The sequence below is a fragment of the Festucalex cinctus genome, chromosome 12, assembly GCF_051991245.1.
Source record: "Festucalex cinctus isolate MCC-2025b chromosome 12, RoL_Fcin_1.0, whole genome shotgun sequence".
Classification (NCBI taxonomy): domain Eukaryota; kingdom Metazoa; phylum Chordata; class Actinopteri; order Syngnathiformes; family Syngnathidae; genus Festucalex; species Festucalex cinctus.
The window spans coordinates 1,733,394-1,753,346 of NC_135422.1; the positions used below are offsets into that span (position 1 = coordinate 1,733,394).

The following is a 19,953-nucleotide window of genomic DNA, read 5'->3' on the forward strand; positions in this document are numbered from 1 at the left end:
GGAACATTTCCTTCTGTTCTAATCTTTTCTAAGACGGAAAATTAAATTATGTTGTCTGTTTTTATTTTGAAATTTAGTGTGAATCACCTGTAAAATAATGAACATTGGAAACACGACTTTGTGTGCATGTTTGTCTGACGAGGAGAGAGAGAGCGAGCGAGCGAGCAGAGCGGATCATTTCAGAGCTGTCAGGCTTCTCCCGCAAGCAGGGGGAGAACAAAAGACAAGAGTCTTGGTGCAGGAGGCTCAGCACATGGCAGACGACTGCAATTTGGGGCGTTTTCTGGCGGCTCAAAGCTCCAGCTCACATCTCAGCCGCCGCGCGGCTCGTTCTTGCGCACGCAGCAGCACGGCTGTCACCTCCCACTGAAACTTGTAAAATATGAAGGTGCTAGCTATGGCGCCATCTAAATAATCCCTCATCAATGCAACTTAACTCATTTGCTCCCAATGACGTGTAAATACGTTTTTTTTAAAATGTTGTAAGTGTCCCAAAGACGTATTTATACGTTTGTTTTTTGGGTTTTTTATGCTAGCGCATGCAAAAGGCTTTGATGCAGCCTCTCAACTGCAAAGACGTAGTTATACGTTTTTTTGTTTTTTTTATGCTAGAGCATACAGAAGGCTTTGATGCAGCCTCTCAACTGCAAAGAACGGTTGCAGAAATGGTAGTTATTACACAAACGGCCAGCAAGTGGCAGCAGAGCAAAGGAGCTCAACCAGGGCCATCTAGAAAAAAAAGCTCAATTACTTACAATTTTAAATAGATTTGCGAAAACTGATGAAACTTAGCTCTCTTCTAATGCTAATTGCTGCAAAACGGAAACAGATAGAAACATACTTTTTTTTTTTTTCCTGGTGTAAGAAGAGACTTTAATCTTTCTTTTGCTTTTATAGCAATTGAACACAATATTCTGTGGGCCTTGCAAAATCAGTCAAAATGCAGTAAAACAGCGAACGGGATTGCGAAATGTGAAAATGGCGGCGAGTGAATGCGTTTTAATAGACATTATGTAAGCTCTCCCCTAAATGTCCATCCGGGTCTTAACAATTTAAGACTTGTTTACTTATAGTCCCCTCATGTTCGGAGAGACAACAAACAAGTCCGATGTCTCGACGACAACCATTTTTGATGTTGAACACGGTGCGTGCGATGTACGTAGCTGAGAGGAATCAGAAAGCCAGCAGCGGGCTGGTTCAGCTCAGTGGTTCGATGAGCCTGTTGTTCTCATTCAATAGCACGTCTCCAACAGTTGTAGCCCGCAGCTAACGAGCCCCGTCTCAGCTTTAGGAAAACACTCTTGCCTTCTTGCTCGACTCCCTTTTTTATCCATGCCACCGCAAGCGTCCTCGTCAACATCGGCGAGCCAGTTTGAGCTTCTTAAAGTCACAACATGACTTTCCACCTTTCATTCTTTCTTCCTTTGCGCCACCAAAAAAAAAAAAAAAAAAAAAAAAAGAAGCTCGCCCTCTTTCCTTTTATTTATTTATTTCGATGTCGACATCGCGCTTGGTGGTAAACGCCTCCTCACAGGCTGTGTGTGCACCTTGCTGATACTATTCCCATCAAGGCGCCGCAGTTTCGTGGATGGGCGATCTAGCGACCGGCGAGGCTTCTCGTTGGGATGAAGCAGAGGCCGTAAAAGAGATTTGGGGCTGCTCAACTGCTGTATTGTTTGATTTTTATTTTTTTTTTGCAAGCAGCACTTCATTAAGTCGGACCACTATAGATTTGCGTTATATAATTTGAAGGATGGGGAAATGTTGTCATGTCAAGCCAATGCAATCCAATTCACACAACGGGACAAATACAAATCTGCATTGTTGACCTTTTTGTTGACATTTGACAATATAACTCAAACGAATAAGCAAACTCTTGCGACAATGGCAGATGGCAAAATGGACATATTGGTGAAAGGATGTGAAAATATTCAAAAATTGGAGTGTTTTTTCAGTTAATTAATAACACTACTAATTGCCTTTGACAGACGGTTTTCGTAGGGATTGTGTCATATTTTTAAGAAAAAAACTGCAATTTATATATCCATATATTTTTTATTACAGGAGTTTTGCTTCCTGTCTGCTAGTTTATTTATGAATATTATGTATTATACCCCCTTATCGTAGTCATTTTGACAAATTTGCCGTCACAGAAAGAAGAGATAGATTGATTATTGACCGGACCGATTATCAGCACCAATATTGGGTATTTTACACGGATGAATTTTGAAGAAACATACGGCTCATAATAGATCAATTTAAAACTGTATTAACTTCATTTCAGAGATTTAGAAATTTTGTAAATCTTTGACTTTTACGGTAGAAAACAAAATGGATCGGTTTACTTTTTAAGTTTTTTTTTTTTATTTTTTTTTTTAAAGTTTTTATTTATTTATTTTAAGACATGCTAATGACCTGGGAAGGTTATTGGGAGAATTTTAAAACAAAGAATTCTATTGACAAAAAAAAAAAAAAAAAAAAGCAACCTCCAATATTTCGCAAATCTTTCAAAGCTGTGTAATAAACGTGTAAAAAAAAAAAAGAAAAAACAAATTAAGACGTGGATTTCCCCCCCCCCCTTTTTTTTTTTTTTTTTTTAAAGTTTTTATTTATTTATTTTCAGACATGCTAATGACCTAGGAAGGTTATTGCTAGAATTTTAAAACAAAGAATTCTATTGACAAAAAAAAAAAAGCAACCTCCAATATTTCGCAAATCTTTCAAAGCTGTGTAATAAACGTGTAAAAAAAAAAAAAATTAAGACATGGATCCCCCCCTTTTTTTTTTTTTTCAAATTTTGACACCAATATTTTCCCTTGAAGTGAAAATGAATATTGGCTCCAAATATCGGTTATCGGCCTCCTTGACAACTAATAATCAGCATCAGTATCGACCCTTTAAAAAAAAAAAAAAAAAAAAAAAAAGTCTATCCTATGTGTGAGGTCCTAATAAAATTTGTGCTTAAATGAACTCAGCAAATCCCAATGATACAAATCCTATAATACTTAAGGACAGTGATACAGTATGCATCTACCGTACTGCAGTGAACTGTTTGTATCGCTCGCACGCTTTTGCATAATTTGGTGGTCGAGTCTCGAGTTGTCGAGCACGAGTAAAGCTCATCGGGCAGCCGACTGGTGTGGCGTGTAATTCAGCTATCTGTCATCCTGCAGCTTCACTCCTGGATTAGCCAGGTAAGGAGTCTCTCTACCACTGTAATGACTTCAATCAATCATGCAACTCTAAACGCACGCGCACGAAAGCACGAAAGCACGCACACGCGCTGGAGGCAGCACGTTAGCTGCTAGCCCAAAAGCCATTTTGTGAAAGACTTCCTCCTCCAGCACATGCATTCGTCTAGACAAATGTCACCGCAGTTGTTTGCCTACCAGCTAACAGAACGAAGCGTGCGGGAATAAATTACGATAATGTCATAAGAAATGATGAGTCTGGGCGCATATGTGATTTTCCACAATTTTTTTCCCTTTTCATTATTATTATCTTTCATACTTGTCTCTGTTATTGTTAAATTTTCAGCAAAACTTGGGACCCATTTGAAAAACAAATTACCGTACATGTGCATTAATTTATTCGTGTTAATGTATAACAGTGGTTCTCAACCTTTTGATACAGTTAGGACACATCACTCAAATTCAACTCTATATTTATAAAGCAACCAACGTTGTTTTCATAAGATGGAACCCAGGGGCAGCAGATACAGTGAAAACAGCAGAGGCCCCAGAATTGAACCCTGTGGAACACCAAACGCTCCGTTGTTATACATTTGAATTTCTATTGCACATATTCATCCAACCACTTTTTTTTTTGCTTGACACAGTTGTTATGAAAGGATTACAATAAGAAACTTAGTGGGGCATCCAAATCCCTAAGTTTGAGTCTCAAACAAATACTGTATAATAGAGGTGTAAAAAAAAAATCGATTTGGCAATATATCGCGATATTACAACGCACAATTCTCGAATCGATTCGATATGCGGCCAAATTGATATTTAAACATAATTTTTTTAATGGAAATATTCAACAAAACGTCTTACTTATGGCTAGGGTTCATACATTGCGCATGGAAAAATGTTAGAATGATGGAACATTAAGCCTTAATATTTTATTTCAATGTTTTTCAAACATGAAATGGATTGCAACAGATTGTTAAATGCAGTGGCTCACAGATGTAAGACTGAATTTTCAGACAAATAAATACATTTTCATACAAATTTTATGCTATACATTTACAAGTTCGCTGATTTGCATTTTCTAAATTTGGGGAGAAAAAAAAAAATCGCAATAATTGACTTATAGATTCATATCGGGATTAATCGAATCGAATCGTGACCTATAAATCGTGATGCGAATCGAATCGCCAGGTACTAGGCAAGTCACACCGCTGCCGTATATGGTGTGAATGTTTAACTTTTCCGATGAATTGCATTTCTAGTCGCATGTGCGTGTCATTTCAATCTGGCGCCGATTATGAGCTCTGTTTACCAGGCGCCGACTCTCCAGCAGAAGAGCGAGGAGGCTCTTTGACATTGATGCAATTTAGTTGGCAGCAGCATGAGGACAGGTCTGGGGCTGAGGGTTTTGGGAGGTCCAGATGTCGCAGGTCGAGATCTGAAAAAAGCCTTGAGCGTGCCCTAAGCAGCCGCCCGCCCCCTCGCATAAATCCATCCGTCCCCCCCCCCCCCCCCCCGGATCCCCCTGGCACGCTCGACACTCGCAGCACATGATCCGTTATTCCCTCTGATGTATCTCCTCGGGGAGGCGCTCAAAAAAAAAAATAGAAGTGGATGAGGAAAAAAAAAAATAATCCACAAACACCACCTGTTTATCTGACGCCAGTTAACGTCGGAAAGGTAGGCTTGTCAAAATACGCGGATGGACGTTGCGAATTACATTAGTTAACTCATTTGCTCCCAATAACATGTAAATACGTTTTTTTAATGTTCTAATTGTCCCAAAGACGTATTTATACGTTTTTTTGTTGTTTTGTTTTTTTATGCTAGAGCATACAGAAGGCTTTGATGCAGCCTCTCAACTGCAAAGAACGGTTGCAGAAATGGTAGTTATTACACAAACGGCCAGCAGGTGGCAGCAGCGCAAAGGAGATCAACCAGGGCCATGTAGAAAAAAAAAGCTCAATTACTTACAATTTTAAATAGATTTGTGAAAACCGATGAAACTTAGCTCTCTTCTAATGCTAATTGCTGCAAAACGGAAACAGATAGAAACATACTTTTTTTTCCTGATGAAAGAAGAGACTTTAATCTTTCTTTTGGTAGGTTCCATGCTTTTATAGCAATTGAACACAATATTCTGTGGGCCTTGCAAAATCAGTCAAAATCCAGTAAAACGGCCGGGAGCGAACGGGATTGCGAAATGTGAAAATGGCGGCGAGTGAATGAGTCATATGCATAACTAAGATCATTTTGAACCAGTTAGTGTTCAATAGTAAAAGCGTGGCGTTGAACATACAGCCACTGTTCTTCATTTCTGAGTGATCGCATCTATTAAAAAGAGAAGCCAAATCACTTCTCAGCTCCGTCATATTGTTGACGTTGTAACAACAGTATTACAACCAAGATGGATGAACCCCAAGGTGATGACAGAAGTGACGGATCCAACCTACACACGGCTTTTTTTTTTTTTTTTTTTTTTTTTTTTTTTTTTTTTAAGACATATAAAGCATTCTCATTAAATATGGAAATGTTCATTTGGGTGACAGATACGGCACACAGGGGGGTTGATGGCACAGACGTGCGTTTTTGGCAGAGGGAAGTGGCACATTTTGATGAATGCGACCTTATCTGGTTCTGCACATGGAGACAGAGGGGAGCTCGATGGGGGCGGATGGTTGCCTCTTCCCCTCGTTTTCCATCCTCTGTTTGGAACGGCTTCACTCATCTGCGCCGGCTTTGTGACTTCTATTTCAGCCTCATCGCTGCGTTTATGATTGTATAGACTGACTGGACGTGATCACAATATTGTGATCACGTTCACAATGACACAAGATCCAAAAGAAAAGCTGTACAAGAATCGACGCAAACGCAAATTCACCCATTGACGGCACATTGGAGGAACATTCTTTGTTTTTTTTGTGTTTATCTACTGTATGACATCGCGCAGCTAACGCTAATCCAGTGCTCCTATATTGATTTACAGCGCAGTCGTATCGGCTCCCGGGTGCTACATAAACGGCGTGTATGAGCAAAGCATTTAACTGCTTCTGTCGATAAAAATATCTGCATTTTCACTTCTAAATTTTAATACCTGTCGTGTGTTGCTAGGTTGCAACAGGCTAGTTAGCTAGCAGTCGCATAGCCTTTTGGTTAGCCCCGCCACCTATGATTACGTTTACATACAGGCAATAACTCTTTTAAAACCCAAATATTGGCAATATTACGGTTTTGAAAGGCCATGTAAATTATTATTATTATTATTATTCGGGTTTTTAAAAACCCGAGTAAGACCCCCTTTCATAACCAGAATTCTTGTGCATATAAACTAGAACTGTCAAACGATTACATTTTTTAACCAGATTCATCACATCTTAGAATTTAGATTAATCATGATTAATCACTGATTTAAAAAGGCTTTTTTTTTCCCCCCCCCAACATATTTTGCCCGCTAAATTTGAAGCGCACCTGTTATGTGTTAATTTTTTCGACATTTAATGCTATGAGGACAGCTTCAAAAATTTATATCCACTGCACACGCCCATCCTGCTTTTTCTAATCAATTAATTTTTTTGCATAATTTAAAAGGGGAAAAAATTGGAGGGGGGGTTGTAGATATTTAAAACAGATCACAATATTGTTAAAAAAAAAAAAGAAAAAAAAGAAGAGCTCATACTAAAAAAGCACAACATTGTGCTTTTGTACAAAACAGCAATGCATATGAACCACCTACAATCTCTAATAACAATATTGAGGCACTTATTTTCTAATGCAAGCACACATTGATCCCTTCACAAGCAGATTCGGTTCCCCTTCATCTGACAATTAGCATCGATTTTAAACATAGAAGGCCAAAACATCCCTAATGAAAATTAAATTGCACTAATAAACTAGCCACTAGAGGGTGCTAGAACTGCACAAATGGAAATCAACCTGACTTTTTTTTTTTAACAGATGTGTTCCTTTGAAATATTGTGAACGTGACGACGACGATATTGTGGCAGTTTTAATATCACGATATTGCCCGTATCGTTACATTGTGATATTGTAATAAAGTATCATGAGTTACTTTGAGATGACACTAACCAGTACTAAATGTTGACTCACCCAACACAGTCTCACTGAAGTTCGTATAATCCAGCCCACTCTTTAGCTTTCCTTCTTCTTCCTCCCACCGAGGAATTTACTGCTTGTTTTTGCTCAAATCTTAACGTCACTATCTTTTTATTTCCAAATGATCCATCATATGGCTACGATCCATCCATCCTCCTCTGAGCCAGAAAGTTGAGGCGTAACGACGTCTCGCCCTCGCATCGTCACCACCTGGCCCGCTTCCAATGCTTTTAGCGAGCGCGATCTGTCAAGCCATGAATAATAACAGGCCCGGCAAGGCAAGGCTGGCGCTAGCTGGCTAGCTAGCGACGTGGAATCCAAATGAGGCCCACGGCAGGAAGGGAACACTTGATGAAGACAGGCAATTACTCGGCTGCAGCCGCGGCGACCGGAAAGCACCTGAATACACGAGCGTACGCACGCACGCGCACGCCCCGTAAGCACAAGTGGACGCGAATACACGACTGATCCATAATTGTGCATATGTTGAGTGGAAGGAAAACATATGTTATATGAAATGGATGAACAAGAGAGGATTGTGAAGCAAAACCGATTCCAGCATTTGGGGTGCATTTGATGTCAGTAAGTCAAGCACGAGGAAGGCTAAGCATAAGATTGCACTTCAAATTTGGATGCAGATACCACATATGCCACAGGCACCATCCATCCATCCATCCATCCATTTTCTTGACCGCTTATTCCTCACACGGGTCACAGGGGGGAGCTGGAGCCTATCTCAGCTGGCTTAGGGCAGTAGGCGGGGTACACCCTGGACCGGTCGCCAGCCAATCGCAGGGCACTAATAATACTGGAGAAAAAAAAAAGAAAAAAAAGACTCCCAAGAAGCTATCAAATGTATGTAGACTGAACAAAAGAAAAAAAAACATTTGATTGAGTTGATCAAAGATGCGCTGTTAGTCAGCTATTGATTCGGCATTTAACTCATTTGCTCCCAAAAATGTGTAAATACGTTTTTGTTTTTTTTATGTTTTAAGTGTCCCAAAGACGTATTTATACGTTTTTTTGTTTGTTTTGTTTTTTTAATGCTAGAGCATACATAAGGCTTTGATGCAGCCTCTCAACTGCAAAGAACGGTTGCAGAAATGGTAGTTATTGCGCGCACATTTCCTTGTTTCACGCGAGAGCGGTCTTCGCCAAAGTCATAACAACACAGTTCATACAATAAATATAATATATATATTTTTTTTTTATAACAACGCTGAACTATATTTACAATTTAAAAGGGACTTGTGGATGGATTTGTAATGTTTGTGGTTTATAAAAAAAAAAATCACGAGTGAACACAGCTTGCCTGGTCGTGTGTTGCCATTCACGAGAATGTTATGATAGGGAGGACCAAAACTGCCAAAATTCAAAATAAAATAAATGACTAAATAAATAAATAAAAATATGACTAAAAGTGAAAATAAAAATGGATTAAAAAAAATATATAGTTTGAAAATTATATAAAAAAATTAATAAATGGTAAAAAAAAAGAGCAAAAAATATACATAAATAAATACATTTGTATTTTTTATATTTTTTATATCTGTTTTATTTTCACTTTTAGTCATTTATTTATTTATGTATTTAGTCATTTATGGTTCGTCCTGTTTGTTTACTTCTGCTTGAGTATTTGTGATGAGTTGATATTCCAAAGCATGGCATTATGTACACAACGTTTGTAAAGATGCACGCTGTGGCATTTCAATTTCTATGCTAAAAAGAATTTCTCCCCACAATGAGGACACCAGCATAGAAAATAGATGGATGGAACTCACGACATCAATGTGGGCAGAAAAAAAAAAAAAATCTACTCTTCTATTATCTTTTCAAAGATGGAAAATAGAATGGTAAAAATGCTGTACTTCATATTGTGACGTACAGCTTTAAATAAAGTTCATTGAAGCCAATTGTGACTTGGTCACGCCACTTAAGACACCTTGGAGCTACATGTGGATCTATTAATCAAGAGTTGAGTTCCTTCATCATCTCTTATCTGTTGATTAACAGCACGCACGGCGTCCGCCTTTATCGCGCGTGTCGCCCCCCCCCCCCCCCCCGGCGACGGCAGAATGCTTGCGAGGGCCATCACGTGTATCAGGTGTATGACACATGTATGCTGGCTGTAATTAGCTTTGCACGAGAGGCATCCTTGGCTGACCGCGTTAACCCATCCGTCATGGCGTCTAATCGTTCACTGGGCGAGTGTGGGATGTAATTACACATCGCTAGGCGACGGCAGGCGTCACAGGTAAAAATAGTCGCGCAGGATCAAGAAACACCTGCGTACGTTTCGCGTGCATTCCGGCATGTCTTGTAGTAATGAGATCGAGTTAGTAATTCTCAGGAGTGTCTTATTAACAAATAATAACAGCGCTCCTTTCTTTTGTGTTGTTTTTACCTCTTCTCCCATGTATTATTCACACCTCACAGATTTACTCATGATTCATTTATAGCAGCGTCTTGTGGAATCGACAGTGCGACTTGGATCACCCACAACAGTACATTTACATGCACCAAAACGACAACAAAATATTGCGGTAAACCAATCGGAACCAGACTTTTAAAATGCACGTCAACGCCTTAACCTGACGCTTTGACTTTTACAACCCAAATTCATCCTGCATTTACCGGGAATTTTGCCCGGTAGTGAATAATGTGCTAAATTCATTCATAATCATCTGTATTCTGTTTAGCCACGCCGCTGTCAGCATGTTGTGGTGGGGGCGGGGTTACTGCACGCAATCGACGACGCCTTCCAAAATGAGCAACGGCGTGGCGGAGCCTCCGTTGGATGAGCTGCCCTTGACGCTCGCATAATAACGCAACAAATGTGCAGTGCAGTCATGCGGCACGTCGGAATTTCACCTTTTCCGCTATTTGCGGGTTTCGAACGCGTACGGCCCTCGTCGTTTTTGTCCAATGGGAGCACGGATCGTCACGTGGGTCGACGGGATTACGCAATATAGTCCGCTTGCAAAAAAAGCACAGTGTGAATATGAATCGCACCAAACCATCCACTCATCCATCCAACCATCCATCATCCTTCCAACCACCCACTCATCCATCCATCCATCCATCCATCCATCCATCCATCCAACCATCCATCCATCCATCCATCCATCCATCCACTCATCCATCCATCCAACCACCCACTCATCCATCCATCCATCCATCCATCCAACCACTCATCCATCCATCCATCCATCCATCCACCCACTCATCCATCCATCCATCCATCCATCCATCCACCCACTCATCCATCCATCCATCCATCCAACCATCCACTCATCCATCCATCCATCCATCCATCCATCCATCCATCCACCCACTCATCCATCCATCCAACCACCCACTCATCCATCCATCCATCCATCCATCCATCCAACCACTCATCCACTCATCCATCCATCCATCCATCCATCCATCCATCCATCCACCCACTCATCCATCCATCCATCCAACCACCCACATCCATCCATCCATCCAACCATCCACTCATCCATCCATCCATCCATCCACCCACCCACTCATCCATCCATCCAACCACCCACTCATCCATCCATCCATCCATCCATCCATCCATCCATCCATCCATCCATCCATCCAACCACTCATCCACTCATCCATCCATCCATCCATCCATCCATCCAACCACCCACTCATCCATCCATCCATCCATCCATCCATCCATCCATCCATCCATCCATCCATCCATCCAGTAAATTTAATCAGTGGTGCACATAAGTCATAAAGGTATTTTTTATTTATTTTTTGGTGTGAATTTTTGTTTACTGCAAGGATGTAGCGAGGTTTGTTTTTACATGACCTGCCAGAGTAGAAGACAATCAACAGCAACAACCACAACAGGATTCTGGTGCAGTTTAGCATGTTTTAGCTGTAGACACAGAATGTGAATGATATATATGAAGTAGATAAGAATCCTGCAGTGGGGCCATTTTGCCGTTCAACCCGCAACCACCCATGGCGAAAGCAACATGACGCCCTGAATACTTTAGCTGGAGTCTCTCTCTTCGGAAATTGCCAGCTTGGAGTGAAGCACTCAGCTGGGAATGCTGTTCTACATGTGAAGCAGGTTGCGTGTGCACACGTGTGTGTGCATGTGGCAGTCATGTCTACATTTGTGTCGGTGCGCACAGGAAGCGGCGAGGAGGAAATGGACGTGTGAATGTGTGCGTGTGTGTGTGCAGGCAGTGTGCTGCCCTCTGCCTCTCTAACCCTCTCTGCCTCCAGGTGGAGAGGCTGTTCTGAAGGCCCTGCTCCAGTCGAGGGCCCTTCAAGCCAGGATGGCAGCACTTTAGCCAGATAGCGGTTATACCCACAGCGGAACGTGCTTGGTGGCAAACACTCCGTTTGGACCATTAGGCACAAGCCGCGAGTGATTCGGGCCAAGCAGCCTCACAATGCACAGAAAATACTAGACAAATCGGTATATTATTGTTACTGTGCTGATCAGAAGCAGTGGCCTAGATCGAGTTTTTAATCATCATTTCATAGAATGTGCCTTGGCTGCACAGTAACAGCCCTATTTTCATGCACCTCGCAAGTCTAGCGCAAAATGCAGTCCACCAAAATTGTGTTACGCTACCTGCGCCACAACTTAGACCTGGATTCATATGGTCTAAAGTCTGATTCATTTTAATTTTGCATTAAAGTGTATTACAAAAGCATTTTTGACAGATTATTGTTGATGAACCAGTGGTTAATTCGTACAATTGTATTTGTATAGTGATTTAAAAAAAAATAAATAAATAAATGGGGGGGTGGGGGTGGGGGGGTCATGTGATGTACTACGTCACCGGTTCGGTCATTGTTTTTCAAAATAAAAACAAAATGTTTTCAAATGTCTTATTAAACACAGAAGATAATCAGTCTTCTTTCATGAAGATTACTCATGATGATTACTCTTTCACGATTACTCTATTACTATAATAGTTGTCGATTAATTTGATAATCAAATACTTGTCGATTAATCGATTAATTTTGACAGCTCCAATTGTCTGCGTCGCCATGTAAATGCAATGCAAAACGCCGAAAGCCTACTAGACTGGTATTTGTTTTTCACCAATCCATTTTGAGAGTAGGTCAAAATATAGTAGTACTATGTAGTGAAAATTGTACTTTTTTTTTTTTTTTAAGCTCCCTCAACATCAAATATGGAGCCAAATGGTCTTTCTCCTCAGGTGCATCCACATAAGATGGTGTCCTTTCGCCTTTGGCCGTACACGGAAGCCATCCGTCACTCATCTTGCCGCTCGTGAGCTCTTATTGCCTCACGTAGCCTGAGATCAGGAAACCTTCTGCCACTCCGCTGGTTGCTTGTTGCGCTCGTATCAGTCTGAGTGCTTTGAGAGCGTGAGCGAGTTGGGATGTCTGCGGGTGCGTGCGTGCGTGCCTGTGGACGTGCGCGTGCGTAAATAGCATCCCGACTCAAGAAATGGCATTTAAGAAGCTTTCCCTTTGCACTCCAATTGTACCACAGACCCATTTTCTCGCTGCGTTTGTCAATATGGATGTTTGTGGGCATGCGCGTGTGCGTGTGTGCAGCAGATGTATTTGGGATCCGTTTCTCCAATCACCCGCGTGCTCTCGATGTGACTCGCCCTCCGCCTCTCTCTCCTCATCATCTTCCCATTCATCACACTTCCTGTCCTCTTTGGCAGAGGTCTTTGCAAATGTGTCATTTAGCTCCTTCTGTTCTCTCATTTTTGCCTGAAGTCACGAGGGGGATGTCCCCTTGACACCGCCGATACAAGCCGTCAATCATCGCCAGCGCGATTACGAAGTCGACGCTGCGTGGGTTCAAGTTAACGCCCACTTTGTTGGGCACGGAAGAAAATATGAATACCGTGGCGAGGCCAGTTGGAATTGGGCGGCGTTTATTACTGCTTAGAACAAAGTGATCGCTCACCTTGTCTCACCTTTCATTTCATCTCTTTGCATTGCATTTGACTTTCTCCTCAACACCAGCGTGGGAAAAATTTGAATTTTACAGACTTGCATGATTTTTTTTTTTTTTTTTTGAAAGAAGTAACTTAACAGGGGAAAGTGGGTTGAAAATGAAAAATTGGGATACGAATGTAAAACAAGATGTACGTTGTAGTACCAAGACTGACCTGTGAGAGGCAGCATGATGCCACGGGGCATGCAGAAAATACAAAAACAAAAAATAAGAAAAGTCGTCTTAGTAGACGAAGAACTCCACTCGCCATATTTGTATTTCCAGATGCACACTTGTCGACAAATATTTGTGTATATGACAGAAAATAAGCTGAAAACGCCGTAGAGAAATCAACGTATTCAAGTGAAACGTAAAACAGGAATGAAGGGGTTTGCTTCAGCGAAAATGTCTAGGAGTGAATGAGTTCATAAAAAAAATACATAAATAATAATAATAAATACAACTAAACAACCTGATGCCAAAAAGCTTAGCCTTTTTTTTTTGTTTGTTTTTTGTGAAATCTCGATTGTTGCATAAAGGAAAGCGAGCGAGCTGGTGGAGGATATGGATTGGTGCGCCCAACGTGGAAAATTGAGCAGGAGAAAATGGAGGAGGCTAATTAACATATTAACGACCCCCACCTTCTTACAGCTTCTGTCGGCTAGTCCAAACACATTGATAAGTATGCAAATGAGAACCGCGCCATCTGAAGAGGGAATTAGCAGTGCCGGAGACAACCGGCAGATATGTGACGGCCGTGCTGGGAAGGAAGGAAGGAAGGAAGGAAGGAAGGAAGGAAGGAAGGAAGGAAGGAAGGAAGGAAGGAAGGAAGGAAGGAAGGAAGGAAATATAAAACAGCAGTCTAACCAAGATGAGGTTCTGTGAACATATAATAGAAGGCAAAATGGCAGACCAAATACAGAAGAATTTTTTATTTTATTTTATTTTTCTCATTATTATTATTATTATTAATTCAATATGGTGTAATAACCTTATTTATTGATTGATAAATTTTTTATTTTTCATTTTTTATTATTATTATTATTATTATTATTATTATTATTATTATTATTATTATCATCATTATTATTAATTCACTCTGGTGTACTAACCTTATTTATTTATTGATTGAATTTTTATTTTTCATTTTATTATTATTATTATTATTGTTATTATTATTATTATTATTATTATTATTATTATTATTATTACATTAATTCAATCTCTGGTGTAATAACCTTATTTATTGATTGATTGAATTTTTATTTTTAATTTTTTATTATTATTATTATTATTATTATTATTATTATTATTATTATTATTATGTTAATTCAATCTCTGGTGTAATAACCTTATTTATTGATTGATTGCATTTTTCTTTGTCATTTTATTATTATTATTATTATGATTATTATTATTATTATTATTATTAATTTAATCTCTGGTGTAATAACCTTATTTATTGATTGATTGAATTCTTATTTTTAATTCTTATTCTTCTTCTTCTTCTTATTATTATTATTATTATTATTATTATTATTATTAATTCACTCTCTGGTGTAATAACGTTATTTATTGATTGATTGAATTATTTTTTATTTTATTATCTGTTCTCATTGCTGCTGGACATGTAAATTTCCCAGAGGGAGCCATCCCAAAAAAGAAATAAAGTCTAAGTCTAAGTCTAAGTCTAAGTCTAAGTCTAAGTCTAAGTCTAAGTCTAAGTCTAAGGAATCTGAGGAGTCTGAGGGGGTTTGTAATGATCTGATCATTGTGTTTGTTTGATATGCCTTGAATGATCTGGTGTGCACTGTTGTCGACCATGCGCGATACGAAGCAGCTGTCAAAGAAAGACCTTCACTCTTGTTTTGTTTTGTTTTGTTTTTTTTGCGGCTCCTGCTCGGATCGATATTCCAGCAAGTGACATGTGGAGCGGCCGCGGGGGGCTCGGGGCGGCGGGCATGCAGGTAAGAGGTGGTGGGCGTGGCACCGGGCGGCGACCCAGAACGGACGAGCGCAAGTAATTATAGCGCCGACTGATTTGTGTGCGTAATACAGACGAGGGAAAGCAGATGTTCTCCACGGTGAAGCAAAAGAGAGCGAGCGAGCGAGCGAGCGAGGATATTTGGAATGTGCGTGCGTTGGACACGTTCTCATCACATTCCACAATTATGTTGAATAATTAAAATGTTTCATTAACTTGATTATTTTCCTGTTCGACTGCGTTTCAGCACCGACACCAGCAATTAAAGCTCGCTTGAGATCGACACGACTCCCTCGTCCGGTCCGGTTGCAGCTGACGATAACTGTCGGGTTTTGTTTTTGTTTTTTTTGGCTTCGGTTCTTCTACACTACAACTGCAAACTTTTTCATGTGAGGGCCACATACAGAAAATCAGAAGGACGCAAGGTTATGAAGAGAAATTGTGTTTAGTCCTAAAAATTGTACAAATAATTGATTTGTGCTTTTGCATATTTAGAAAAATGCTACAGTATGGAAACCATTTTTTTTTTTAATGTGGCAGTAGGGTTATTATAGTTTGGGAATTTTTCATTTGAGTTAGTTTTTATTAGTTTAGTTCTTTAAAAAAAATGCTTAGTTTTAGTTTAGTTTGTTAGTTTCAGTATTAGTATTAGTTTAAAAAAAAAAATAGGTATTACTTATGCGCAATATTTACACGTCATCTGAAGGTGCTTTTCTATTGGCTGCTGCTAGATGACGTCATTTATATCAAAATAAACGGCGTTTATATCCAAATAAATCTACTAAAAATCACATTTGAAATCATCCCCAAAGTCTCATGCATTAAATTAATTACCAAAGACTAAAACAAAGGACATTTTTGCGAAATTAGAGTTAGTTTGAGTCAGTTTTGTCGACATAAAATGTAGTTTCAGTTAGTTTTCGTTTTTGAAAAAGCATTTTTATTTTTATTTCGGTAACAATATTGTTTTTTTGAATTTTAGTTTGAGTTTTTTCATTAATTAACAAAATTTTTTTTCGATACCCTCCCTTCTTACTTTGACCATCTCCAAACATTTTTCTTTTGTTTATTTGATTTGAACTCAGCCAAATTTTTAGCATATGTCGCGGGCCACTGAAAAATGGACGGCGGGCCGCAAATGGCCCCCGGGCCGTAGTTTGGGACACCACTGCACTACTACAAGGACAAATATTGAACTCATGTTCAAACTGATACCTGCACGAATGTTCACTTTGCTTTGTCGTAAACAAATTATTATTAATTCCTCTTCATAGTCCAAACCGAGTATTGTTATATTTTCCATGATGATTTTTTGATTGAAGTTGTCTTAAAACTTTGAAATTGGATTAGCAAAGGAGAAACCATTTCCTTTCAAAGAGGGGTGTGAGTATCGGGTGGCAGCGGCGGTCGTGCGGCGTGGAAATGATCGTCCTCGCGCGTCGTCGAATCGAGGCCGGTTACGAACGTTGCCCTTCTCGAACGAGCTCACGCGCAGTCCTTATATCCCGCCAATAAACGTGATTAGCATGACTGTAAACATGCAAATGAACACAAGTGTGTGCTGTGATATCAGATCAGTAGCACACCCCTCCCCCCCGCCCCCTCGCCCCGCCCCCTCACCCCCTCGCCCCTCCCTCCTCGTGCACCCCGAGTGTGAAAGCCATGATGGGGTTTATTCAGATGGGAAAGCGTCTTATTTTTTCTTTTCCTTTCATAAAAGAGATTCAAGCATGTAATTGGAGCTGTGAATGGAGGAGACGCTTCCACATGCGAGCGTCCGCTGCCTGTCGTCGACCGGCAAAACCGCGCACGGGCGCTCTGATGAACAACTTCGCATATTCAGATGCAACTCGCGAGTATCGTCCACTTTGGCCTTCAAATGGTGGCATGGTGGCAAAACAAGTCAAACGCTTAAAGCAGAGGTGTCCAAACTACGGCCCGGGGGGCCATTTGCGGCCCGGCGTCCATTTTTTTTTAGTGGCCCGCGACATATGCTAAAAATGGTATTTGGCCCAGTTCGAATAAAATAAAAACAAAAATGTTTGGAGACGGTCAAATTAAGAAGGAAGGTGTCGAAAAACACAGGTGCTATTAACTCATTTGCTCCCAATAAATACGTTTTTTTTAAATGTTTTATGTGTCCCAAAGACATATTTATACGTTTTTGTTTTGTTTTTGTTTTTTAATGCTAGAGCATACAGAAGGCTTTGATGCAGCCTCTCACCTGCAAAGAACGGTTGCAGAAATGGTAGTTATTACACAAACGGCCAGCAGGTGGCAGCAGAGCAAAGGAGATCAACCAGGGCCATCTAGAAAAAAGCTAAATTACTTATAATTTTGAATCGATTTGTGAAAACTGATGAAACTTAGCTCTCTTCTAATGCTAATTGCTGCAAAACGGAAACAGATAGAAACATACTTTTTTTTCCTGATGAAAGGAGACTTTAATCTTTCTATTGATAGGTTCCATGTTTTTATAACAATGGAACACAATATTCTGTGGGCCTTGCAAAATCAGTCAAAATCCAGTAAAACAGCCGAGAGCGAACGGGATTGCGAAGCGCAGTCAATTTGAACCGACTCGCTCAACTGACTTCTTGTTTGTTTGTTTGTTGTATGCAAAAATATGAACGCTGATAAATATGAACGCTGATAAATATGAACGCTGATAAATATGAACGCTGATAAATATGAACGCTTATAAATATGAACGCTGATAAATATGAACGCTGTTGTCTCCGGCGTGGCAGCGACGGCCTCTGTGACCCAAGCCAGGACGCTCTATACGGAAAGTCAAACGTATTCATCCCGGGAACGAACGATCGGCTCTGCCGGAGCCATCGAGCCACATTATCGACATTATGGACGGCTCGCCTCGCATCGATCCGCTGATTAATTACGATCTGCGGGCGGCGCGAGCGCGAGCGAAGTGAGGGAGGAGCGACCGCCTTCAAATGGGGAAAAGGATGGAGAGTTATCGGGGGATGAAGGATTGGGAAGCGAGAGGGGGGAGGGGACACCTATACTATCTACAGATATCAGCTCAAGGCAACAAAGTAGTAATCTTCCAGGTGCAATATTATTTATTGATATAAATAGGCGGAAAAGCCTTATCTTTGCTGCAGCCTGCTAACACATAGCCAAGGACAAATGGAATTCACATTGTTGGGGTGGAAACAACTTCCCAAAGACAAGTAGAGGACGCCCAAATACAGACTTTAGAAGATTATTCTTTACGCTGCGTAATTTACAGTGAGACGGAGAATGCATAACATGAATATGTTAAATTTAAAATGAGACATACTACATTTGAATTCTGCCCTCTTTGACTAACATGGCTGCGGCAACCATGAATGAACTACGCACATTAGGGCTGGGCATTGATTCAGATTTCCAGAATCAATTCGATTTGATTCACAAGGGCCCGATTCAATTCGATTCACGATTCAGAACAATTTTTGATTCAGCTGAGGAATTCCCGCGGTAGCTATTTTAGACAGTCAAAATTAGCAATGCTGCAAATAGTAGAAACTTCTTACTCTCATTTCATGCATAAAGAAGAATTAAAAATTTCATCCATTGCAGTAACACTAATAATCTGTTTTATTTAACATGGCCGTATAAAAAAATAATAAGAAGAATTTTAATCAATTACAGCCACAGTACAGGCTGCGTAAATAAAGTGAGCAAAAAAAAAAAAACTGACACTCACGACGTTCACATTGTTGTGACATCCATCCATCCATCCGTCCATCCATCCATCCATCCATCCATCCATCCATCCATCCATCCATCCACCCAAATCCATCCATCCATCCATCCATCCGTCCATCCACCCATCCGTCCGTCCATCCATCCATCCGTCCACCCATCCATCCATCCATCCACCCAAATCCATCCATCCATCCACCCATCCATCCATCCACCCAAATCCATCCATCCGTCCATCCATCCATCCATCCATCCATCCATCCATCCATCCATCCATCCGTCCGTCCATCCATCCATCCATCCATCCATCCATCCGTCCGTCCATCCATCCATCCATCCATCCATCCATCCATCCATCCATCCACCCATCCATCCATCCATCCATCCATCCATCCATCCACCCATCCATCCGCCCGTCCATCCATCCATCCATCCATCCATCCATCCATCCATCCATCCATCCATTTTCTTAACCAATTTTCCTCACAAGGGTTGTGGGGGTGCTGGAGCCTATCCCAGCTGGCGGCGGGTGGGGGCGGATATCGATACATGGTTTTATGTATCCATATTGTGCAAGTAGTAATTCAAATAAATGACAGTAACAAAGAAAACCTTGACGCTCCAAATAAAGTGAAAGCGTTCAACCTTCCTCCCACTCAACTCACCCATGAAGTTGTTTAAGGATGTGAGCTTCAAAAAGAGTTGCACTGCATGGATAATGAACTGATCATTGGATATCACTTTTTTCACATGATCAAATGTATGACACAAAACAGAATCATTTAGGTTGTCTAGTTTGGAACATTAAAACCCCCATCGTAAATATTTCATATGGTGGAATTGTATTTGTAAGAGTTGTAATTTGTTTTGTTTTGTTGTCTTTTGTGATGTTAAAAACGCCCAAGGTGCAAAGACGCAGTGCGAAATCATTCTCGCTGGTAGAAGTATACAAAAAAAAAAAAAAATTAATGTATATTGCTTGCTGCTAT

The 19,953-nt window shown here is 40.4% G+C and overlaps 1 protein-coding gene across 12 annotated transcripts in view; it reads right to left on the reverse strand.

Annotated features, from left to right (window-relative positions):
- Positions 1-19,953, reverse strand: part of myt1lb (myelin transcription factor 1-like, b) — a 131,566-nt gene that overhangs the window by 53,045 nt on the left and 58,568 nt on the right. The gene's annotated exons all lie outside the window — the stretch shown is intronic.